Below are 26318 nucleotides of genomic sequence, written 5' to 3'. Positions count from 1 at the left end.
AATTTTCTGATTATATTCTAATATTATTTGCACACTTACACAAAATTAAAAATAATTTGAAACCTCAGCATTCTTTAAAAAAGAAATATTCTCTAATGACCTCTCTTAGCATCTTCAGTCAATAGCATAGTACTTGGTGTTATTTTTTACTCAGTAAAATTTAGAAAAGTACTAAACTTATTGAACTATTATAATTTCTTTTATTATTTGTTAAAATTTTATATTGCTGTTGGAAAAATCTAGGAGATTTTAATCATCCAAAAATTATGATCTAAAATAAAACCTAAGTCAATAATACAATTAATCCTAGACTAAGACCAATTTGTTACAGGACATTTTGAGATGTAAGGTTATTTTAAAGTATTCCATGATATTAGCAGTACATTTAGCTATAAAATCTTGTTTTATGCCTTGAACTGGTAACCTCTGAATAGGAAATAATTTTTTTTAGTGTTAATTATATTTGCCTTTGTACATATTTAACATCTGTCAACTGGGAACAAATTTGTTCACAAACATAAACTTTGCCTGGGATACTCCTTCTTCCTTTTTTCCTTTACTGATTTCCCCTCCCAATAGTTCTTCCTTTTTGCCTTCTCAAAAGGACAACTCTACTTGTCTTACTCCTCCAAATCAGAAACAAGAGAAGCTGTCATTCTTGCTCCCTACTCTCATCCAAGTTACCTGGTTCCACAGCCATAACTCACCAAGACTTCTCCTTCGAAACTGTTATGCTGTTGCTGCTTTCCTTACAGCCTCTGTTTACTGACCTTCAGGAGACTCAGTGTCTGTAACTTCAACACTTAGAATGCTCTATCTCTTCATCTGAGGTACTTCCAACCCACTTGACCCAAGTGGTCAACACAGCAGGGTTACCCTAGTCTTACTCAAAACTGGTCCTTCAAGGTAAATTCTGGAACCTGCCTCTCAGTCCAAAATGTCCTTCTGATATCAAGAACTTTTATCCTCCTACAGAATCTGTGGTTTTGTATCTGTCATGACTCTATTTCTAATCCCTTTTAGTTGTTCTCAGGTATGAGGAACCACACTGCCTTCGTGGTCTCATTACCCACTTAAAAATCCCATAATCACTTAGACTAACCTTTTATTGGCACTTTAGCTTATGCCCCAATTCTGGCACATTCCACAATCTATTTTCTCTACTCCTATTCCATGCCTACATATTGCTCAAGGACGTCATATAGTGATGTGCATTGTGAGAACGATTATTATACACTCTGTGATCTCAGATGGGTTTTCAGTGTTACACAGTAATATTTTTGTGAAGATACTGCCTTACTTTCTATTGACTTCATTATTGCTTGTTATCTTCCTAAAACTTACTCCTGACTATCAGCAAGTAACCTTTATTCTTCTTTTATTGAGAGGATATAGACTGCTTAATATAAATCCTCCACTTCTCAACTATAATATCAAATGGTTTCACTCCAATTATCTTCTTTCCTTCTCTTGCTTTAGAAAAAAAGAGATGTCTACATTTTCCTTGCTAAACTGTACCAATTGAGCCCATTTTTTCCATCTCCTGAACACAGTCTTCCTGTTTCCTTATTTTCCTCTCACTTTTTAGTAGTTAATCCTTTTCTTTTCCTTCATAAATGCAAGCCAAAGTTTTCACCAAACTAAACAAACTTTTTTCATTATTACTTTCCACTTAAAAAGCCATCTACTTTCTCTTTTACTTCATAGCTGGACTTCCTTCAAAGGCAGTCTGTTTTTTCTGCTCCTCCCCCTCCCCTGGCATTCTCTCTCTTTAGCAACTCAGGGTCCAGAGTGACCTTCACTGGTCCATTGGAACAGTTTTATCCCAGATAACCACACAAATTCCCATATTTAGTGTAGCTCCCTAAATGACTTTTTTTTGTATTTTTCCGAAGTTAGAAGCTGGGAGGCAGAGAGACAGACTCCCGCATGTACCCAACAGGAATCTACCTGGTATGCCCACCAGGGGATGATGCTCTGTTCATCTGGGGTGTTGCTTTGTTGTGGCCAGAGCCATTCTACTGCCTGAGGCGGAGGCCATATAGGCAGAGGCCATGTAGCCATCCTCAGAGCCTGGGCTGACTTTGCTCCAGTGGAGCCTTGGCTGTGGGAGGGGAAGAGAGAGATAGAGAGGAAGGAGAGGGGGAAGGGTGGAGAAGCATATTTGTGTTTTTTATATGTGCCCTGACTGGGAATTGAACCCCGGACTTCCACACGCTGGGCCGACACTCTACAGCTGAGTCAACCCACGAGGGCTCTAAATGACTTTTAATCTAACACCATAGACTATTCTCTTTCTCAAATATTTAACCCATCTTATTAACAAATACATAAACTGCTACTCCATGTAGTATAAAGATAAACATTATATGATCTCTTTCCTTAAGAACCCATATACTAAAGATGGAGCACAATCCTGCAGTTGTGAATGAGAGCTATTATAGCAGAGAAAAAAAGAGTGACAAGCTCTGCCAGGAAGAGCTGGGAACAGCTTCACCAATGTGGCATCTTCAATACTGAGTCTAGGACAAGGGCATGTTTGCTAGATGGAGAAGAGGAAGGAGGGCATGGAAGACAGAGACAACATGCCTGAGGCACTTGCCTGGCATGCTTTGGAACAGCAAAGAAATATATTTGAGTAGATGTAGAATATTAAGCATTAAAGGTGTCATAAAGGAACTAGAGAGGCAGTGTGAGGATATATGCTAAAGGATTTTTAGACCAAACAGAAGAGGGTACAATCTATTTTATGGCACTAGTGAGTCAATGAAGACTTTTAAGATGTAAAGCGTTATAATGTGATTTGTTCAAAATAGAACAGATTAGATCCTCTGAAATTAATTCTCCATTTACCTAACTTTGATTAAGGGAACCTTTATACTTCTAAGTATTTAGTTTTTAAAATTTAGACATCTATGTCTAGTTTGTTCTCCCTGAATCACTCTCTTTGCCTTTGGTACCAGATCTTATTCATTTTATTCTACATCATCTTTTGCAACTTGATTTTACATTTTTCCCATCCTACATGTCCAAATGGAGCTTTTGCATGGACTTCTGACACATTATGCATTGGCATCCCAGCCACTAGTAACTCACCTTTTATTAACATATTCCCCATAGTGTTGAAGTTACAAACTTCCTGCAAGAGGTAATCCAGTCTTCCAAACACATTCTCCAGTTCTACCTGATATGAAAAGGCTTTTTTTCCCTTTCACTAAACCTTTGTTGAGCACCTACTATCTCAGAGGCACTGTGTGGCACTTTGTTGTCTTGTATTTGCACCTAAGAAAACCATTCCTTATTAACATTAAGCATGTCTTAGTGTTAGTATCTTCCTCTCCTGAATCCCTACTTCAACTTTAATTTGGTAGTTTTATCCCTAAACACACTGGATAAGTTAATTTCTTATTTTAAGTCATTTGTATAAGCATGAACTCATTCATCTCTGGTATCACTTATTATACCCAAAGGAAAACACTGAGTTAGCTCCCTCAGAATTTAGTGCATGGGAAGATCCATCTGACCTTAGAAGCCATTGAAATTTGTGACTAACTGCTGAACACGGGAAACATTAAAAATAGCTTTGGGACAGTGTTCCATATTTATAAAATTAATAATAAAACTAATGTCATGTTATTAATAATAAAACTAAACCATGCTCTAAAGCATAGTTTAACTCTGCTTCATTTATACTTTTTAAATTGAAGACTTCAGTGGATAAAAAAGCAGTGGCACATTTACAAAAAGGCATACTACTCAGCTGTGAAAAAGAAGGAAATTCCACCTTTTGTGACGGCATGAATGGACCTGGAGAGTACTATGCTAAGTGAAATAAGATGGTCAGAGGAAGACAAGCACCATATGATGTCACTCATATGTGGAACCTAATGAACAAAATAAACTAAGAAACAAACTTATAAATGGGGAAAACAGACTGACAAATGTCATGGGGGTAGAGGTTGAAGAATTGTGTAAAAGGTGAAGGGATTAGGCAAAGAAAGCACTTCATAGACACAGACAACAGTGTGGTGATCATAGAAGGGAAAGGGGGCTGGGGGAAGGGAGAAGAGGGTAAAGGGGAATACATGGTGACAGAAAGAGACTTGGTGAACACACAATACAGTGTACACATAATGTTTTATAGACTTGAGTGCCCGAAACCTATATAATTTTATTAACCAATGTCACCCCCCAAAATTCAATAATAAATAAGTTAAGAATTTATGCAATGCCTATCATTTCATATAATTAATTTGTTATTGTTGTGGTTATGTGCATCCTTCAGTACAAGAAAAATTGTGAAGCACAAAGTGACACTGTTAAGCTGGACAGCGAGGAAACAAACCTTTGCCACACAATTAAGTAGCCAGATTAAGGAATCTTTGTTCTAAGGCCAACGACTATGAGTGGATTTGCATCCTAAAGAACTCATGGCCCCGAATGAACTTGCTTTTATAGGCAAAAAGGAACGAGGGGAGGGGGTGAGTACCTAGCCAAAGCAGTTTTACAGAAGTGAAACAAGCTCTCAGTTATCGTTGGAACAATCTACAGAGAGAGTGCTCAGCGAAGCGTTTTACAAAAAGCAAAAGAATATGCTTGGTTTTCTTGGCCTTTTACAGAGGTTGTTAAGGCAGCATCCTGAAGGCTTTCCAGAATCTATACATTAGGGAGCATTTATGGTCTTTACAGAACTCTTTTCATTTACTCATCTGTAAAACTTGCAAGACTCGTTCTATGGTCAGGGATATGGTGTTTCTACATCTCAATACATAGTAAGTTATAATCACTAACTGTTAGAGTAGAGGTCAAGTGAATATCTGCACCGAAACCTCGGGTCCTGAAAAGTGAAGAAATAGGTAACCAGGCTGATGCCTTGCCTTCAGACTGGGCAGGAAGCAGGAGCATCCCGATGGAATTGATCAGCTCCAAGACAGAAGATATAAAATGGAGGCTGTGGTGCTGAATTGGCTCGACTCTGTGTTCTATTTAAGCTGCATCATTTAAATAGACATTTCTAATTTGAGAAAATTCCCAAGAAAATTAAAATTTGTAGCTTCTGTTGAAAGCACAGATCTGTCAAAACAGAATCAACAATCAGATGGCCCTATGGAGGGGAGGAGCAAATTCTTAAAAAGGTACCACCTGTTACTATCTTTGCATCTCATTTGATTTCTGTCTTCTAATATATTACGGGATCAGGGTGGGGCAAGGTAAGGGAAGGTAAGGAGTATTGAGGAAGCTTGGGGTTGAATTTCTTGTCATCTCAGTGGGATGAGGTCTCAGTGTCATAATTAAAATTTAAAGTTATGATTATAAAAGAATATGAATTTTTGAATATTTGAGTGTATAGACTCATACCAGCTAGATGTAGCATCAATAATTTTTTGTTTCAGATATAAAACACCCCCTCAATTTCTACTTAAATTTTATTCTCTTATCTTTTGAAGACTAGTGGGCATCAGATGCATTGATAAATGCAATGAATGGTGAGGAAGGAAATACACAAAAGATGGACAGTCTTTGACATAGAAATTTAAAGCAGTAAACTAATTAAGGAATATTGTGTATGGAAAGCTAAGAAAAGAAAAAAAAAATCCATGGGCAACTAATCTTAAAGGGAATTCCTTAGTGTGGCAAGAAGCTAATATAGAATTGAAAGTAAAGGTTTTGTTTTCCTAGTGAAGACACTAGGAAACATCACAGCCTGAACAGAAGAACAAATGAAAAGAGAAGTCTAGAGAAACCCCCAAACATATAAGATAAACTATTTCTCCAGATAGTTTGGGAAGTTTGCTTTTGGTTAGCCAAACCACTGAGATACGGAAAGAGCGGGTCAAGGCCTTCTCTTTTAGGTTTAGAAGAGCCGTGCTTGCTCCTCTGTTTCTGAAGCAGCTCTCTTCCCCTAGTAAGCACAGAGTCATACCCCAGTTCATCCACTGCCTGAGCTTATTCTGCAAATATGTAATAGCGCAGTATTTGGAAACACAGGAGACTGTTGGCTTGTAGTATGGATTGTATACCTTCAGTTAACATAATTCCAGGGCTTATTTGCATATCATTTGCATTGCATTATTTATGGACAACCCAGAAAGCACCTGCAAAGCACTTGATCTAGGAAAAAAAATAGTGTCTGAGTCAGTTCACTAGTGGCTTGTTGAGGTGTATGTGAAGATAGTGGAGTGAAGAAGAAAGAGGCATTGGTAAATCCAGTAAAGACAGAAAATGAGTATTTAAGGTTCTTAAAAACCACTTTTTTTACTTTAAAACTATTCTGGGACTTACAGCCTCAACTATAGAAACTGTTCTTATAGGGAACAAAGTTCTCTGAAAGAAAAAATGCTAAATGCATATCTTGGCAAAGGGTTTTATATTTGAATTTAGACTTTAAGATATATTTGTTTTTTAGACAGTATAAAAAAGCCATTTTGTAAAAGAAATGGTCAAAAAAGTTTAGTTTTCTTTTTATTAGAAAACCCCACAGAGATATAAATTGGTTTACATTCCTGTTATGTTCCCTTGGCTATTACAGAGACTGAAAAATTGTAGTTAGAAAGTGAATGAGCCCTGGCCGGTTGGCTTAGTGGTAAAGCGTTGGCCTGGCATGCAGGAGTCCCGGGTTAGATTCCCGGCCAGGGCACACAGGAGAAGCACCCATCCCCTTCTCTACCCCTCCCCCTCTCCTTCCTCTCTGTCTCTCTCTTCCCCCCCGCAGCCAAGGCTCCACTGGAGCAAAGTTGGCCTGGGCGCTGAGGATGGCTCCATGGCCTCTGCCTCAGGTGCTAGAATGGCCCTGGTTGCAACAGAGCAACGCCCCAGATGGGTAGAGCATCGCCCCCTGGTGGGCATGCCGGGTGTATCCCAGTCGGGTGCATGTGGGAGTCTGTCTGACTGCCTCCCTGTTTCCAACTTCAGAAACACACACACACACACACAAAAGAGAGAAAGTGAGTGAATGAAAAATAATTCCATAAAGCTTTCACACTTACACGTGAAAATCCACAAAAAATGTGATGACATGATTTAGTAGTCAATATAGGTAGTCATTTTTTTTTTTTTTTGTATTTTTTTGAAGTTGGAAACGGGGAGGCAGTCAGACAGACTCCTGCATGCACCCAACGGGATCCACCCGGCATGCCCACCAGGGGGCGATGCTCTAACATCTGGGGCGTTGCTCTGTTGCAACCAGGGCCATTCTAGCACCTGAGGCAGAGGCCATGGAGCCATCCTCAGTGCCCAGGCCAACTTTGCTCCAGTGGAGCCTTGGCTGCGGGAGGGGAAGAGAGAGACAGAGAGGAAGGAGAGGGGGAGGTGTGGAGAAGCAGATGGGCACTTCTCCTGTGTGCCCTGGCCAGGAATCGAACCTGGGACTTCTGCATGCCAGGCCGAGGCTCTACCACTGAGCCAACCGGCCAGGGCCATAAATAGTCATTTTTTTAAGGTGAACTGAAGTGTGCATTTTTGCAGTCTGTGAAAAGACCCCACAGCTGACACTAATTTTTTTTTGGAGTTGTGGCCAAGTGGCATGTTATCTAAAATGCATTATGTGCCTCACAATTCCATATACATACCTGTAATTCAATGCTTATGAATTTTGCAAAATATGTGCAATTTGAATCCACACATATGCATATTTGAAGAGTTACATTACTCAAGCCGTGGCCAGTGAGCCACTTTTAAAAAGAGCCATTTCTTACTATAGGTATGCATTAGCTAACTTTCACACACCAAAATTTACTTTAAAAGATTCAGAATTTGTGAAATAAACAACACATAGTTTGTTGTCCTTCTAGTTCCATCCACTGAAAAAGGAAGTGAATTATATCAAAAATATTACTTGAAACTTCTATTACCACACTTGAAAACTACTACTGCAAACGTGCTAATTCTTATCAGGGAGGAAAATAATGGATTACCATATTTCAACTTAGAGTTAAATTTAAAAATACTCTATCACAGAATAAAATGTATTTGAAAAAATATTTAGATCCTTGTGTGCTACCTTAATTGCTGTGTATTGTTCTAAATCTTTTACTGCTAAACAAAAGTTTCCACTGCTATGTGACATGGTTAATAACACGGTAACTACATTTTTGCAATAATTTACAATCTTCTGCGATGATGTTTCACAACTCCTTTGGTTAGAGCTGGCAAATGTGATTTCTGTTACTATTCTATTTTTGCTTTTCAGTGAGTGCCAGCGAGCAAAATTATATTTCTTCCCTTTTATGGTGTTCTGCAAGGCCCTGGCTTATAAAGAAGGTATTTTTGAGGTTGCTAACATTAATGATAAACAGCTTATATTTAACTACAGCTATTTTGCAGGTTGGATATACACACATTTTGATTCTTTGTCATAAATTTTAGTAGTTGAAAATAGTAAATGACCATATTTTCTTCTCATTTACTTTTATTACTGAAATCATGGCCTCTTTAAACCTTGAGAAACATTAGTTCCTATGAAAAGAAGATCAGGAATATTGATTGATATGACAATTAAAGTTCAAGGAGTCAATATATATTTTTGTTTATTTTAAATAATTTAGAAGCCAAAAAAGGAAATTAGTTCACTTTGCCAAAGTACAAGGCATTTTAAGCTTTTATGAAGGAAGAAGTAAACATTAACATGAAAATAGGCAAACTACTTAGGAAGAAAATGTGAAGGGAAGGTTTTCTTTCTTTTTTATTGGAGGACATGGTAGCTTGCCCTAAAAAATGGTGACTGCTTCAAGAAGTCTGTTTTCTTATGCCAGAGACTCTCTCAGCAAACTCAGAGAGGCATGGTGTCCCTCAAACATATCTCCACACAATTCTTGAAAATTCTGAGCCAGCTTTCAAGTAGGAGTGAGGGCTAGAAGCCATGCTGGTCATAGTCATGTTTGAGCAGTCCTTGGATGGTCTCCACCACTGCTCTACTCAGGCGGCTGGGCCCTCAAGCCCCTGCTGGGAACATGGGATTAATGCAAGCAATAGAAGAAATACTCAAAGTACTAATCTATAGCATGCCAACAGAAGACAGAATTTCCTTTCTCCCATGTTTTAACCAAATATATTGGCATTGTTTACATATAACTTAAAAAAAGTGAAAATTAATTTGGATAAGAGAGTCAAAATAGGTCAGAGGCATTGCTAACAAGAACGTACATTCTACTTTGCCTTCATATGATGAAGTTGTAATTCCTCATGTACTTCTCAAAAATAACATCTTTATGGAATGAATTTATTGAGCCAACCGAATAAATTCTATACTATTAACTATTTTAAACTATTGAAATTCGAGATATTGCATCTTTTTCTATGTAATTCTTTATCTTAAAAAAATAAAGATATATTTTCATTCATTGTCATTGCTCTTTACTAAATGCTGTCCTATCAAAGTTAATAATCCAATGATCACAGGATTTTTTAAGCTAAGCAAGATTTTTTTTTTTTAATTTTTTTTTTTTAATGGGGCGACATCAATAAATCAGGATACATATATTCAAAGATAACAAGTCCAGGTTATCTTGTCGTTCAATTATGTTACATACCCATCACCCAAAGTCAGATTGTCCTCTGTCACCTTCTATCTTGTTTTCTTTGTGCCCCTCCCCACCCCCTTTCCCTCTACCATTCCCCCCTCCCCCCCGTAACCACCACACTCTTATCAATAATGTCTCTTAGTTTCACTTTTATGTCCCACCTACATATGGAATAATGCAGTTCCTGGTTTTTTCTGATTTACTTATTTCGCTTCGTATCATGTTATCAAGATCCCACCATTTTGCTGTAAATGTTCCGATGTCATCATTTCTTATGGCTGAGTAGTATTCCATAGTGTATATGTGCCACATCTTCTTTATCCAGTCATCTATTGACGGGCTTTTTGGTTGTTTCCATGTCCTGGCCACTGTGAACAATGCTGCAATAAACATGGGGCTGCATGTGTCTTTTCGTATCAATGTTTCTGAGTTTTTGGGGTATATACCCAGTAGAGGGATTGCTGGGTCATAAGGTAATTCTATTTTCCGTTTTTTGAGGAACCACCATACTTTCTTCCATAATGGTTGTACTACTTTACATTCCCACCAACAGTGGATGAGGGTTCCTTTTTCTCCACAGACTCTCCAACATTTGCTATTACCTGTCTTGCTAATAATAGCTAATCTAACAGGTGTGAGGTGGTATCTCATTGCCGTTTTGATTTGCATTTCTCTAATAGCTAAAGAAGATGAGCATCTTTTCATATATCTGTTGGCCATTTGTATTTCTTCCTGGGAGAAGTGTCTGTTCATATCCTCTTCCCATTTTTTTATTGGATTGTTTGTTTGTTGTTGAGTTTTATGAGTTCTTTGTATATTTTGGATATTAGGCCCTTATCTGAGCTGTTGTTTGAAAATATCATTTCCCATTTAGTTGGCTGTCTCTTTATTTTGTTATCAGTTTCTCTTGCTGAGCAAAAACTTCTTAGTCTGATGTAGTCCCATTCATTAATTTTTGCCTTCACTTCTCTTGCCTGTGGAGTCAAATTCATAAAATGCTCTTTAAAACCCAGGTCCATGAGTTGGGTACCTATGTCTTCTTCTATGTACTTAATTGTTTCAGGTCTTATGTTTAGATCTTTGATCCATTTTGAGTTAATTTTTGTACAGGGGGAGAGACTGTAGTCCAGTTTCACTCTTTTGCATGTGGCTTTCCAGTTTTCCCAGCACCATTTATTGAAGAGGCTTTCTTTTCTCCATTGTGTGTTGTTGGCCCCTTTATCAAACATTATTTGACTATATATATGTGGTTTTATTTCTGGACTTTCTATTCTGTTCCATTGGTCTGAGTGTCTATTTTTCTGCCAATACCATGCTGTTTTGATTGTCGTGGCCCTATAATATAGTTTGAAGTCAGGTATTGTAATGCCCCCAGCTTCATTCTTTTTCTTTAGGATTGCTTTGGCTATTTGGGGTTTTTTATAGTTCCATATAAATCTGATGATTTTTTGCTCTATTTCTTTAAAAAACGTCATTGGAAGTTTGATGGGAATTGCGTTAAATTTGTATATTGCTTTGGGTAATATAGCCATCTTGATTATATTTATTCTTCCTAGCCAAGAACAAGGTATATTCTTCCATCTCATTATATCTTTTTCGGTTTCCCTTAACAATGGTTTATAGTTTTCATTATATAAGTCCTTTACATTCTTTGTTATGTTTATTCCTAAGTATTTTATTTTTTTTGTTGCAATCGTGAAGGGGATTATTCTTTTGAGTTCGATCTCACTTGTTTCATTGTTGGTATATAGAAAGGCTATTGACTTCTGTATGTTAATTTTGTATCCTGCGACCTTACTGTATTGGCTTATTGTTTCTAGTAGTCTTTTTGTGGATTCTTTGGGGTTTTCGATGTATAGGATCATATCATCTGCAAAAAGTGATACCTTTACTTCTTCTTTTCCGATATGGATGCCTTTTATTTCTTTGTCTTGTCTGATTGCTCTGGCTAGAACCTCTAGTACCACATTAAATAAGAGTGGAGAGAGTGGACAACCCTGTCTTGTTCCTGATTTAAGGGGGAAAGCCTTCAGTTTAGTGCCATTTAATATGATGTTAGCTGATGGTTTATCATATATGACCTTTATCATATTGAGATATTTTCCTTCTATACCCATTTTGTTGAGAGTCTTAAACATAAAATTGTGTTGTATTTTATCGAAAGCCTTTTCTGCGTCTATTGATAAGATCATGTGGTTTTTGTTCTTTGTTTTGTTGATATGGTGTATTACGTTAACCGTTTTATGTATGTTGAACCATCCTTGAGATTCTGGGATGAATCCCACTTGATCATGATGTATTATTTTTTTAATATGTTGTATTCGATTTGCTAGTATTTTATTTAGTATTTTAGCATCTGTATTCATTAGAGATATTGGTCTGTAGTTTTCTTTTTTTGTGCCATCCTTGCCTGGTTTTGGTATGAGGGTTATGTTGGCCTCATAAAATGTGTTTGGAAGTATTGCTTCTTCTTCAATTTTTGGAAGACTATCAGTAGAATAGGAACCAGGTCTTCTTTGAATGTTTGATAAAATTCGCTGGTATAGCCGTCAGGGCCTGGACTTTTATTTTTGGGGAGGTTTTTAATGGTTTTTTCTATTTCTTCTCTACTAATAGGTCTGTTTAGGCTTTCTGCTTCTTCTTGACTCAGTCTAGGAAGGTTGTATTGTTCTAGGAATTTATCCATTTCTTCTAGATTGTTGAATTTAGTAGCATAAAGTTTTTCATAGTATTCTACAATAATTCTTTGTATATCTACGGTGTCCATGGTGATTTCTCCTCTTTCATTTTGGATGTTGTTTATATGAGTTCTTTCTCTTTTTTCCTTGGTAAGTCTTGCCAAGGGTTTGTCAATTTTGTTGATCTTTTCAAAGAACCAGCTCTTTGTTCTATTAATTTTTTCTATAGTTTTACTGTTCTCTATTTCATTTATTTCTGCTCTGATTTTTATTATCTTCTTTCTTCGGGTGGTTTTGGGTTGTCTTTTTCTTCTTTTCCTAGTTCCTTAAGGTGGGAAGTTAAGTGGTTCACTTGGGCTCTCTCTTGTTTGTTCATATATGTCTGAAGTGATATGAACTTCCCTCTTATCACTGCTTTTGCTGCATCCCATAGATTCTGATATGTCGTATTGTCATTTTCATTAGTCTGTATATATCTTTTGATCTCTGCACTTATTTCTTCTTTGGCCCATTCATTTTTTAAAAGTATGTTGTTTAGTTTCCACATTTTTGTGGGATTTTTTTCCTCTTTTTTGCAGTTGAATTCTAGTTTCAAGGCTTTATGATCAGAAAATATGCTTGGTACAACTTCAATTTTTCTGAATTTGCTGATGTTGTTTTTGTGGCCCAACATATGGTCAATTCTTGAGAACGATCCATGTACACTGGAGAAAAATGTATACTCAGTCACTTTGGGATGAAATGTCCTGTAGATGTCTATCATATCCAGGTGCTCTAGTGTTTTATTTAAGGCCAATATATCTTTGTTGATTCTCTGTTTGGATGACCGATCTTGAGCCGTCAGTGGTGTATTGAGGTCTCCAAGTATGATTGTATTTTTGTCAGTTTTTGTTTTAAGGTCAATAAGTAGCTGTCTTATATATTTTGGTGCTCCTTGGTTTGGTGCATATATATTAGAAATTGTTATGTCTTTTTGATTCAGTGTCCCCTTAGCCATTATGAAATGGCCATTTTTGTCTCTGAGTACTTTTGTTGTCTTGTAGTCAGCATTATCAGATATTAGTATTGCTACGCCTGCTTTTTTTGGATGTTGTTTGCTTGGAGTATTGTTTTCCAGCCTTTCACTTTGAATTTATTTTTATCCTTGTTACTTAGATGAGTTTCCTGTAGGCAGCATACAGTTGGATTTTCTTTTTTAATCCATTCTGCTACTCTGTGTCTTTTTATTGGTGAGTTTAATCCGTTTACATTTAGTGTAATTATTGATACTTGTGAGTTCCCTATTGCCATTTTATAGATTGCTTTCTGTTAGTTTTGTGTCTTGTTTGATTCTTCTCTTTCGTTTTTCTATCTTTTGTTTTTATTTGGTTGTATTCCATACATCTTTCCTCTGTTGCTATCTTTTTTATCTCATGTGCTTCTGTGGTGGTTTTTTCAATGGTGGTTACCTTTATGTAATGAAAAGGGTTCTTACCCTGTTCATTGTAGCCCACTATTTTGTGAGTACTTTTGCACTACATCGTACTTTGCTACTGTTAATCTCCATCCTCTCCCCCCTTTCTTTTTGTTGTTGTTAAAGTTTAAATTTGGTTTTATTGTGTTCTTCTTGGAGCTTTTACTTGTGGCTTTGTTTTTTTTTGTTCTTTGTATCTGATTGGAGAACCCCCTTTAGTAATTCCTGGAGTGGGGGTTTTCTGATGATAAATTCCCTCATCTTTTCTGTATCTGTGAATGTTTTTATTTCTCCTTCATATTTGAAGGATAGCTTTGATGGATATAGTATTCATGGCTGAAAGTTCCTCTCTTTTAGGACTTTAAATATTGGGCTTCACTCTCTTCTAGCTTGTAGAGTTTCTGATGAGAAATCTGATGATAATCTAATGGGCCTTCCTTTATATGTTGTATTCTTCTTTTCCCTGGCTGCCTTGAGAATTTTTTCTTTGCCATTGATTTGTGCCAATTTCATTATGATGTGCCTTGGAGTAGGTTTGTTGGGGTTAAGAAAATTTGGAGTTCTGTTTGCTTCATGAATTTGAGGCTTTACTTCTTTCCACAGGCTTGGAAAGTTCTCATCTATTATTTGTTTGAGTATGTTCTCCATTCCATTTTCTCTATCTTCTCCCTCTGATATAGCTATTATTCTTATGTTATTCTTTTTGATGGAGTCAGATAATTCTTGTAGGGCTATTTCATTTTTTTTAATTTTTGAGTCTCTTTCTTCTTCTATTTGTTGTGCCTCAAGTTGCTTGTCTTCTATTTCACTAATCCTCTCTTCTATCTGGCCTGTTCTATTAGCTAAGCTTGTTACCTTGTTTTTCAGCTCGTGAATTGAGTTTTTCATCTCTGTTTGATTTGTTTTTATAGTTTCAATTTCCTTGGACATATATTCTTTGTGTTCATTGAGTTATTTTCTGAGCTCCCTAAATTGCCTTTCTGTGTTTTCTTGTATATCTCGGAGGAATTTTAGGATTTCTATCTTGAATTCTCTGTCATTTAGCTCCAAGATTTCCAATATATTAAATTTTTTCTCCATAGATTTTTCCTCATCTATCTGTGTTACCTCTCTTTCTTTTGTATCCATGATATTCGATTTTCTCTTCCTTCATGGCATCTGAGGGTGGTTTTGTTGATAGTATTAATGAGATTTAATAAAGAATAAAAAGTTAAAAAAATAAAAAATCTAAAAAAGTTGTTTTTTTTAAATTAATAATGAAATAAAGAAAAATAAAATAATAAAAAATTAAAAAAAAATTAAAAATAAAAAAAGGAAATTATTCCCCCCTTCCTTTTTTCCTCACCTCTTCTCTTTCCTCTTTCTTGAGAAAATCTTGTGGTGAACTGTGAATTATATTGTATTTAATAGAACAAACAATGAGTGTAATGGGGGGCCTGAATTGGGAAAAGTAATAAAGGGGCAAAAAAAATAAAAAAAAATAAAAAAATAAAATAAAAATTAAAAAAAACCGGGGTTATGGACCCACAAAAAGCAAATAATGAAAAAATTTGGATCAAGAATAAAATGATTTGCGTTTAGGTGTTGGTTGACTAAGAGTTATGATGAGAGGAATAAGAGGGAAACAGGAAAATGGGGTGACGAATTAAAAAGTTACTATTGTATTTAGTGGAACAAGAGCTTGATAAAATGGAGAGCCAGGGATGGGAGCACTGCTAGTGAGTAAAAAGGTGAAGTAAAAACCCCCTAAAATGCCACAAACATAAGTTTGAGTCCCAGATAAGATAATTTGTTCGTTATTGAGGTTTGAATGAGAGGAGACGTAAAGGAGAAAGGAAGAAACTAATATAGAGGGAGAAAAGAAAGAGAGAGAGAGAGAGAAAAAAGAGGGAACCACTAAAAGAAGAAAAAAGATAAAAGAGGAGAGAGAGAGAGTTGAGGTTTTGGAGTGCAACCCTCATAGAGAGAAAGGAAGAGGAAAGAAAAGGTAATGGGAGATGTAACACTTATGGGTAGTTTAGTTTAAGGAGAGGAGAGAGTAAGACCAGTAGAGAGTTAAACGACCAAATTGGAGGAGGAAAAAAAAATCAGGGATGAAGATAAGAGAAACAAACAAACAAATATAATAAAATGGGATAGGTTATAAAGTCTGCGGATGATTCTTGATTTTGAGAGGTTATCTTCTTGGTTTTTCTTTTCTCTCCCTCTTCGTGGTCGGTGACTCTGTACCCCGGGTTCTGCCCCTTTGGCACGCTCAGGTAGAGGTTTGCAGTTGATAAGTCTCTATGGCGATGTCATGTATTGTGGTTTAATCACATTGGCAGTTGAGGCTCATTAGCATTCATAGGCTCTGACAGTGAGAGAGTCCGTGTTCCTGGAGCCTCTCTCTTAGTCTTTCCTTCCTCAATTAGTAGCCTGATAATCCAGCTATGGGGTTGCTGCTGCCTCTGCCTGGATAGTAAGAGGCTCAAAGATCTGGCCACTCCCCACTCTATTTCCACTCAGCACAGGGCTCTGGGTAAGGCTCATTCAATCAGAGCTGCTAACATAATCAGCCGGGGCTTCCGCCCACTCAAAGACCTCTGGCTCTACCACTCTGTCCGGTAACATGGACGGGCACCCACTCCCGGGGCGCTTGGAGGAAACTCTCATTCACTATCTGCGCTCGCAGACCAGGATGTCAGACCGGAAGTATCGCCGTCTGAGTGAAACCCTCCGCCCGCACTGAAAAGTTCCCGTGTTGGAATTGGTTCTCACTCCGTCCCCGTGTGTGGTTTTTTTCAAGGCGCTGGGGTGGCCTGAGATTCCGCTTTAGGCCCACACAAAGGCCCCTGACTCTGCCCCTCTGTGGGATAACGTGGTCAGGCACTGCCGAGGCATTCGGAGGAATCTCTCGCTCACTATCTGCACACGCAGACCAGGATATCAGACCAGTGGCCTCACCCTCTGAGTGAAAGCTCTTCCTGCATGGAAAAGTTCCAGTGTTGGAATTAGTTCTCGCTCCCTCCCCGTGCGCGGCTCCCCCAGGGTGCTGGGGCGGCCTGGAGATTCCACTTTCGGCCCACACAAAGGCCTCTGACTCTGCCTCTCCGTGGTTACAACACAGGTGCACACTCCTGGGGCTTTGGAAGGAATCTCTCGCCCACTATCTGCGCGCGCCGACCAGGAGATCGGGTAAAATGGCTGCCCCGCTTGTCTTTCTTTGTCTGGGTTTGGCGCGAGTGTTAGCTGTATTGCCTGGGTTGTCACAGGAACAGTTTTTCCTCGGCTTGGATCTCCGTGCCACAGCCTGGTTCGGCTGTTTGTGCCGCGGCCTGGATCTATTCACCTCCTTTGCCCGCCTTAGTTTCTATATTCTCAGTTTCCAGTGAAAGCCGCCCTGTTTAGGTTAGTGAGGAAGGCGGAGCATTTCTTACTCCCTATTTCCTTCGGGGTTTGGTTATATATTTAGCCAATTTTTCGCTCTATCAATCCTTTGCGTATATTGCGAAACATCTGGAGGCTCCAAGGAAAGGTTTTTCTGTTTCTGGTTGAAGATCTTGTTGAGTTTTGGGGGAGATTTATCGGTGTCGCTTCCTACCCCGCCATTACTCTGACGTCATCTCCCTTTTTCTTTTTTTAATGTATGTTTTTTGTCTACCTGTATTTATATGGCTGTGTACTAAATTGGAGCTAATTTACTATTTTCCTCCCTGGCTGGTTGGATTTATACTCTTTATATACCTTTTTGTTAAAACTGGATAAATATTTTAAAACTATCATTGTAATTAATTATGAAAACATCTACAATAAAGTTCTATATAATACATGGCTATAGTTTAGTCATGATACTATATGCAATTTTTTAAATTTCTAAAGTTTTAATATAACTGATATATAAACGGTTTATCTTTAAAATGCCTAATAAAGCTTTTTATTTTTTATTTTTATTTTTTTCTAATAAAGCTTTTTAAACATAATCTTTCCCATTCTCAAAAACAAGGCAACTTATATAGCTTTATTGTGATTTGATTTTAGAAACTGTATTAATTAATCTTTTAGAACAAATTCATGATTTTAAGAAAGTTCTGGGCCTAAGGAAAAAATATTGTTCAATTGCCTTCATTTTGCATATTAGAAAACTGTGTTAATGAAACAAAACAACACATGATAGGTGCTGGCAAGGATGTGGAGAAAGAGGAACCCTCCTGCACTGCTGGTGGGAATGCACACTGCTGCAGCCACTGTGGAAAACAGTATGGAAATTCCTCAAAAAAATTAAAAATGGATCTGCCTTTGACCCAGCCATCCCACTTATAGGAATATATCCCAAGGACACCATATCACCGACTGAAAAAAAGAAATGCACCCCCATGTTTATGGCAGCATTGTTCACAGTAGCGAAGATCTGGAAACAGCCCAAGTGTCCATCAGTGGATGAGTGGATTAAAAAGCAGTGGTACATATACACAATGGAATACTACGTGGCCATGAAAAAGAAGGAAATCTTACCTTTTGCGACAACATGGATGGACCTGGAAACTATTATGTTAAGTGAAATAAGCCAGGCAGAAAAAGAAAAATAACATATGACCTCACTCATTTGAGGAATCCAATGAACAATGTGAACTGAGGAATGGAATAGAGACAGAGGAGGGATCAAAGGGACAGATGAAAAGAGGGCAGAGGGAAAGGGGATGAGAGAATGGGATAAACCTGAAGGGAAAGGGGAGGGCTGTAGTGAGGGGGGCAAGGGAGATGTTGAGGGGAATAAAGGGTGGGAGGATGCATTTGGGTTGACCCTAGAATCTATGTAAACACAATTAATTAAATAAAAAAAAGAAAACTGTTAATGAATAAAAAATTGCCTAGATTTATATAGCAGGTATAAATAAAGAGTAGACAAAACATTCTGAATATGAAACAATAAAATAATGATGATCTAAAATCTTACTTTTTCTTCTTGTAATGAGTGATTAAGCCCCTCCCCAGGTACCACATATATTCTGTATGAGGCTAGGAACCAGTATTTCTGTTCTTAAAAAATATTTTTTATATCATAGAAAGATTAGGAGATAAAAGTCATTTTGTGTGTGTGTGTGTGTGTGTGTGTGTGTGTGAGAGAGAGAGAGAGAGAGAGAGAGAGAGAGAGAGAGAGAAAGAGAAAGAGAGAGAGAGATAGGGGCAGACTGACAGGAAGGGAGAGAGATGAAAAGTGTTAGTTCTTCATTGCAGCTCCTTAGTCTCCTCAGTAGTTCATTGCTTGCTTTCTCATATGTGCCTTGACCAGGGGACTACAGCAAAGCAAGTGACCCCTTTCTCAAGCCCGTGACCTTGGGCTCAAGACAGCAACTTTGGGCTCATGCCAGCGACCCTGCATTCAAGCTGATGAGCCCCTGCTCAAGCCAGATGAGCCCACACTCAAGCCGGCAACTTTGGAGTCTCAAACCTGGGTCTTCCATGTCTCAGTTCACACTTTATGCACCGCGCCACCACCTGGGCACACACATTTTTATATTCAGTTACCTGAACAGATGTTTATAGAAAATTATTGTCGGCCCTGGCCGGTTGGCTCAGTGGTAGAGCGTCGGCCTCACGTGCGGGGGACCCGGGTTCGATTCCCGGCCAGGGCACATAGGAGAAGCGCCCATTTGCTTCTCCACCCTACCCCCTCCTTCCTTTCTGTCTCTCTCTTTCCCTCCCGCAGCCGAGGCTCCATTGGAGCAAAGATGGCCTGGGCGCTGGGGTTGGCTCCTTGGCCTCTGCCCCAGGCGCTAGAGTGGCTCTGGTCACGGCAGAACGACGCCCCGGAGGGGCAGAGCATCGCCCCTGGTGGGCGTGCCGGGTGGATCCCGGTTGGGCGCATGCGGGAGTATGTCTGACTGTCTCTCCCCGTTTCCAGCTTCAGAAAAAAAAAAAATATTGTCTTCCAAACAATAACAAGAATGGTATGTCAGTGAACATTTTCATAATAACAATGTTTAACATGCACTTATAAAATTGTTCTTGAGTCACTGAACAATACTGACTTTTTGATATTTTAATTTCTTCTCCTGCTAAATCCATAACTGTACACTTTATACTTTCCTAATTATTAAGTGAACAATGGTGAAACTGAGCTGGCATTATATCATGTCTTTCTTTTTTAGTCTTATTTTTCAAACAATGGTAATTTAAATAAATATTTATATTGTGGGTTGTTTCATGGGAAGGTTATTAACAAACAAAAAAGGCAAGGGTAGCAACCATTAAAAACTGTGTTATTAAATTATCCTATAATGACAAAGGGAAAAAATGATATCATTTCAAATGAAATGAGCCATAAGAACCTAAATATAAACATGCACACAAAGTATAGCATGTAAAAAAACACCGGAGAATACTAACAGTATAGGTTTCTTCCCTTTGCTGCAGGATTTTGAAGGGCTTTTACTTTTTAAAGAAAATGTCTGTACTTTTAGTATTTTCTACAATTACCACATATACCTTTATAATCAGGAAAGCTTAAAACTGATTTCAAAGAAATATAAACATAAAAAACTGAAGTATAGAATGTGATTATCCATGAGCAATTGCAGACTGCTTAAACTTTGCATTCAGACAGCATTTTTCCTCCAGAGAATGTTAGGATCTTGGCTGGTTTATGTTTTCTAAGGAGGTAATGAGACAAAAGACATTTTTCACTCATAAAAGATTAGAAGCATTGTGTAGCGGAAGAGGCCAGTGGAACAGGAAACAAAAGTAAAAGAGTAAAGATAAGCGGCTGCTGAGAAAAACAAAAGAGAGTTGTTAACAAGCAGTAAAAACATTTTATGAGGGTTTTGGCTTATAATATTACTCAGGGAGAAGGAGAAGAATATATTTCTGTAATGTCTGCAATGTGGCAGAAATTAGGCTTCTGTCATTTCATTCTCAGTTGTATCAGACTGGTCTGATTATCCTCGTATTAATTAGATATGATTTGCCTCACTTTGGTATGTCACTCACAGAAGGGGAAAAACAACAAATAATGAAACTAGGATTTTAAGCTAGGTCAGTGGGACCCCATACTCCTGCTCTTCTCATTTTCCCTCAATTCCTCCAGAGTATTTTTTGATGAAATGACAAACAGTTTCTCCTAGGATGGTAGTGGCTGTGTTATTTGACTGTAAGAAAATGGGAATTGGGTGATTTTATGTTTAGGTAGGAAACAGACGTTCCTATGTTCTCAGTTTCCCCGCTGAAGGAAAAGCCAGTGATATAATAAAAAACAAAATGGTTATCATCGTAGACAGACCTGTAGGTACCCAATCCTGCATTTACTAAACATGTGACAATGGACAAAGGTCCTAATCTTTGTGTGTGTTAATTCAATTCCTCATGGGTAAAATGTTTTAATAATACCGTCTTCTGGAATGGTTGTAAAGACCGCTGAGGGCAACAGGCTGAGGGCACCTAGAAGAAATCACAGTCCACAGCAGGCATGCAGTCAATATCGGTTCTTCTTTTCTTGGGTCTCAGCTGTTGGATACACACTCCAACATGCTACTCATACCCAGGACTTTGATCAGTTCCTCCTGAGTTTCCATTAGCAGCAGGAAGCCCACCCCGAGATTCTTAAGTGCATGTGATTATTTTTTATTTTATTTTATTTTATTTTTTCTGTATTTTTCTGAAGCTGGAAACGGGGAGAGACAGTCAGACAGACTCCCGCATGCGCCTGACCGGGATCCACCCGGCACGCCCACCAGGGGCGATGCCCACCAGGGGGCGATGCTCTGCCCCTCTGGGGTGTCACTCTGTTGTGACCAGAGCCACTCTAGCACCTGGGGCAGAGGCCAAGGAACCATCCTCAGCACCTGGGCCATCTTTGCTCCAATGGAGCCTTGGCTGTGGGAGGGGAAGAGAGAGACAGAGAGGAGGGAGAGGGGGAGGGGTGGAAAAGCAGATGGGCGCTTCTCCTGTGTGCCCTGGCCGGGAATCGAACCCAGGACTTCTGCACGCCAGGCCGACGCTCTACCACTGAGCCAACCGGCCAGGGCTGATTATTTTTAAAAGTCCCTCTTCTTGAGATGTTTTTCTCATGACCGTTTTCTAGTTTTCATGATGAACATCATTTTTCTGTTACTGAAACACAGAGACTAAATTTAATAAAGTCATAATCAAGTGAGTGCTTGGAGTATTTAGAATCTTGATAGTATATACTGTAATGATAGATACATAAATTTACCAGGAATTCCAAACTGCCCTCTTGATGTTTTGCTTATCTGTCAGACCTCACCTTTACTTACTGAACTATTACCCCTGAGACAGAGGAATTCCAAGAAGCTGGCAGGCCCCCCAAGGAGGAGCATTCCGGACATACCAGGACTTTTGATTCAACACCCACTTGCTCAAGACTCTCCCTTACCCTATAAATTTGTCCCCCCAGCTTGTACTGGTGCTCTTCTCCCCGGAAGAAGTGCCCAGCAGGGTTCCTTTCTTCCTTTCAATAAAGCCTGTTACTCTGGTCTTTTCAGACTCCCATGGATTCCAACATGTAGATCTCTGAGTCTAAGAAGCTAACAGAATGATTTGGGCTCATCTTTTTAGTGTAACTAGAACAGTATTTTTTTGTTATTATTAGTATTAATATTATTATTTTTTTCCAACTAGAATGGTTCAAGCAGGGCATATTTCTCTCTCCTGCAAGCTCAACCCCTTTCTATCATAGCAGCTTCTCACTTTGACTTTCTTTATGTGGCCCCTGATTTCATTGGACCTCTTCTTTCAATGGTCTCATTAGAAACACTGGCATCATTTGAAGACTTAACCCCAGACCTACTGAGATGCGGCCCAGCAATCTATGTTTTAATGTATCATCCAGGAATACTTGATGCATTTTGAGAATCTGTTTGATAGATGGTTACAGCCAAATCCATGTTAGCACTCAGCTTTCTCAACAATAACCCAATCCCCAGCCTTTGTTTCCCGCATGTTTGACATAATTGTTTTCTTCAGGACAAGATCTTCTGCAACTTAGTAATGTCCCAGACAACCCTGTACAAGGAGGGCTCATTTTTGCAAAAATCTCACCAAATGACATACAAAGCATAACTTTATGTCTTTATGACCTTCCAGATAATCCATTCTGTTTATCACACCCTTAAGACTTTCAGAGAAGTGAGAAGAGTGCTTAACTTTAGTGTTATTTTTCATCATCAATGCTTAATATTCTCTTTCATTAGGAAGCAGTGACTCACTTATAGAATAAAAAATAAAAGCAAAAGCAAAAACCTAATTAAAATAATCAAAACAACCAAACAGAAGACCCCAAAACCAAGTCCTTAAAGTAACAGAATTTAAGCAGCACATAATTGCTTATGACCTTGGAGGGCTAGGCCTCTATCATACAGACATATTTGATGTGGGTGACTTTTTGTTTTACAAAGCAATTTTCTTCTCTCCTTCCCCTATTTATCATCTCAACACCAACACACAGTGGGCCTGAGCTTCTTCAACTTCTAATATGATGTGTGGCAGTATGAAATAAATACTACACTCACAAAACAACAGAAAAGGAAAAGAAAGCTAAGGTTCATTTAGATTTATATTGGTAAATCTTGCTTTGTTCCACTTGGTTTTGTTTCTCTTCTACAGATTTTTTTTTCCAGGTCAGGGGAGCTATTAACATTACTGCTCAAAAATCCTATCTGCTTCTTCAAGATGTGGAAAACAGTAGTCCAACTAAACTTGGTATCATTCACTCATTCCAAACAATGCATCCCTTTCTATGGACTTTCTCCTTTTTCCAGCTATAACTATTTTTTCTAAGGTCAAACAGACCATGTACCTTCTGTGTTTCAATGCTTTGATCAGAAAATGAGGGGAATTTAGAAATATTTTCAAAATATTTTAAAAAATTTAAATAACATATTAAATGCAAAAAAACTGAATGCAATGAAATGGCTATGACAGAGACAGAGATTCTTTTTGTAGCAGGATATTTATTTTTCATCTCTCCCCTCATTAGCTTGTTTCAAAATAAAGCTTTTCCCTCCAGAGATATGAAAAGACCTTTAAGATTATTGTTTATGTTATCTGTGGTTCATATTTTGCTTTATTCAAACCTCAAAAATAGGCTCGATGAGCTGCTTGGTGGGCGAAATAAAATATGTTTGTATCACTATTACTTTAATTATGTTTAACAGTCTTCTGAATATTTATCAAAGTAAAAGTTAGAGCACTAGAAATTATTTCTGAGGTATATTATCTTATTTTATATAACATCAACATTTGGCACAGACTTGACAATTAGTACATGTTTGAAATCATTTGTGAATAATTACTAATATACATCAGTTTGAATAATAATTTGTGTAGTTTGTAAGAGAGTTTCAAGAGGAATGAAAAAGCTGAAGCAGGCGATGATTCATTTTTGTAGATTAATTAGTAGGAGTTTAAAAACTAAACAGTAACAGAAAAAATAACCCTGTTAAGAGTGACATCTGAGTCATAAACCCAGCAATAGAAGCCTTGAGTTTTAAAGTATGTGTTGTAATCATTAAATTTCAACAATCCTTTTACTATCGTCCAACCCCACATGCCATGTTCAGCAGCGATATGTCAAAATGTGAAATGATCAGCCTGTCATGAGAATACAGATATATAATTTCTCTCCTACATTAATCTAGCATTTTGTTTAGTAGAGATATTGGTTGCACTTTTGCTTTACGACAATGCTTGAAAGAACTTTAATAAACATGTTTGATAAATGTTGATTGAATATACAACACTTTTTGTGTATTTTGCAAATAGTGTATTTGGTTTTGGTTTTATACACCTAATTTACATAAAGTCTTTTCCAAGGACAGATGTACTTTATTTTTGTAAATTTTTGTCAAGTCCTGAATTTTCTTTGGTTTGGAATAGAAGGGAGTGAGATCTTTTTTATATCTAAACATTTCCATTTCAGCACATCTTCAGGTGTTTCTCAGTAATACAGATTCTAGTGGATGGTCACTTTTTCATTAACCATTTAAAAATCACTCTGAAGAAAAAAAGCAACAGTATTAAAGATTCAGTGTTTCTTAGCAGTTCTGTAAGTTAAAATGATTAAAAATGAAACTGTTTGTGGTTAGTGTGGACTGAACTTAAACATGTTTCTCAAGTTAAGTTCCTCATTTTAATTTTAATATATTGCAGTTAATAGTTTATTAATTCAACAAGGGATTAGATAGAAAAAAGGAGATTGGTTGTCTTAAAAAGTATTTCTCAAGGTTGAGAATTTAGATGACTAAGTTCAATCACTCTATGAACTAGATGTCAAGTGTTTTTCATGACATCTTTCTTGCCTTCATTTTTTGTTACCATATATCTTCTCCAAATCCTCTTTTTTCACATTCATGCCTAAATTTTTTAAAAGTCTGCTCTTTAAAACACCATCTCTTTTCAAAAAACCCACTCTGGTAATCCCTAATTTGCCAAGGAGTACTTTTGTTTAAAATACTACTCTAGGCCCTGGCCAGGTATCTCAATGGATAAACCATCATCTCCACTCACTGAGGTCCCAGGTTGGATCCCAGGTCAGGGCACATAAAAGAAGCAGTCAATAAGCACACAACTAAATGGAACAACTAAATTGAAGAACGACTTGATGCTTCTTTGCTTCTTTCTCTCTCTCTCTTTCCCCCTCCCTCTCAAATCAATGAAAAAAAACACACTATTTTGTGGAATTCTATAGAACACTACTATATACTGCATTAAAAAAAGAGTTATTGGGTTAAAATAAAAACATTCAACAACAACCTTTAACCTTTCTCCATGACCTATACTTACATACAAACTCTTAATTTAGGCTCTCAAGCATTTCCACAATATGGCCTAATCCATTTCCTCGAGCCCTTTAATTCCTTCTGTTTCCTACTATAAATCAAACCTAATCTCCAGCAAATTTGGGTTCTTTACTATTTTGTAATGATAACTTGTAGGTTTCTTTGAACTTTATATTTGCCTTTACTCCCTCTCAGCCCCTTACTCTTTGCCTCTGCCTCTGTCAGGATTTATATTTATTAGCTATTTACTTAACAAATACTTAGAATGTGTCACTATGTCCTTGGTCTCAAGCTAAGAAATGGGGAGATGCTAGCGAACAAGTGACAAATGGTCCCTGGACTCAAGAGAGCTCACAGTTCGTAAAAACAAAATCACTAAATGTAATATAAAACAACATTTAATGAACACTTAGAAGGAAAGATTCAGAGAGTAATGAGAGCAACAGGGAGAACTAATTTAAATTTGGGGAAGGGGGCATTTCTCAGTAATACTGTGAGATCTAAAGTCTGAGCACAATTAGCCAAGTAAACATTAGGTGGACAATCATCATTTCTGTCAGAATGAATACCATTTCCATATGCACTGCAGAACTTTCAGAGAAAGACAAGTGTGTCCTTTGTGTAAGATAAGAAAGGGAGTTGTGCCCAGAAGAAACACTTATCCTTAGCAGCAAAGTGGGTGTGCCCCTCCACATCTCCTTCTAACCTGAGTACTGAACATTTAAAAATGAAATTAGTCATCTTTGACTTATGGATTTTGGACATGCCTTATCTCTTGTAATAGCCTGTGAGTTCCTTGAAGGCAAGAAATACTTTCTACTCATATTTTCCTCCTCTGTAATAAGTAGCTCAATGCCCAGTATATGAGCTGGCTCCCTGAGTGTGGAATGTGTGCAGG

General features: G+C 37.8%; 1 non-coding gene across 1 annotated transcript; it reads left to right on the top strand.

The window, feature by feature from the left end:
* The first annotated feature begins 19185 nt into the window (after nt 1-19185).
* On the top strand, nt 19186-19261 carry TRNAV-CAC (transfer RNA valine (anticodon CAC)). Its single transcript has one exon. It is a non-coding gene; the product is annotated as a tRNA-Val (tRNA).
* The last annotated feature ends 7057 nt before the right edge of the window (nt 19262-26318 follow it).

This window comes from Saccopteryx leptura, chromosome 2 (genome assembly GCF_036850995.1).
Source record: "Saccopteryx leptura isolate mSacLep1 chromosome 2, mSacLep1_pri_phased_curated, whole genome shotgun sequence".
NCBI lineage: Eukaryota > Metazoa > Chordata > Mammalia > Chiroptera > Emballonuridae > Saccopteryx > Saccopteryx leptura.
Note: the sequence above shows the minus strand (reverse complement) of the source record. Positions and strands in the feature narration are given on the sequence as shown.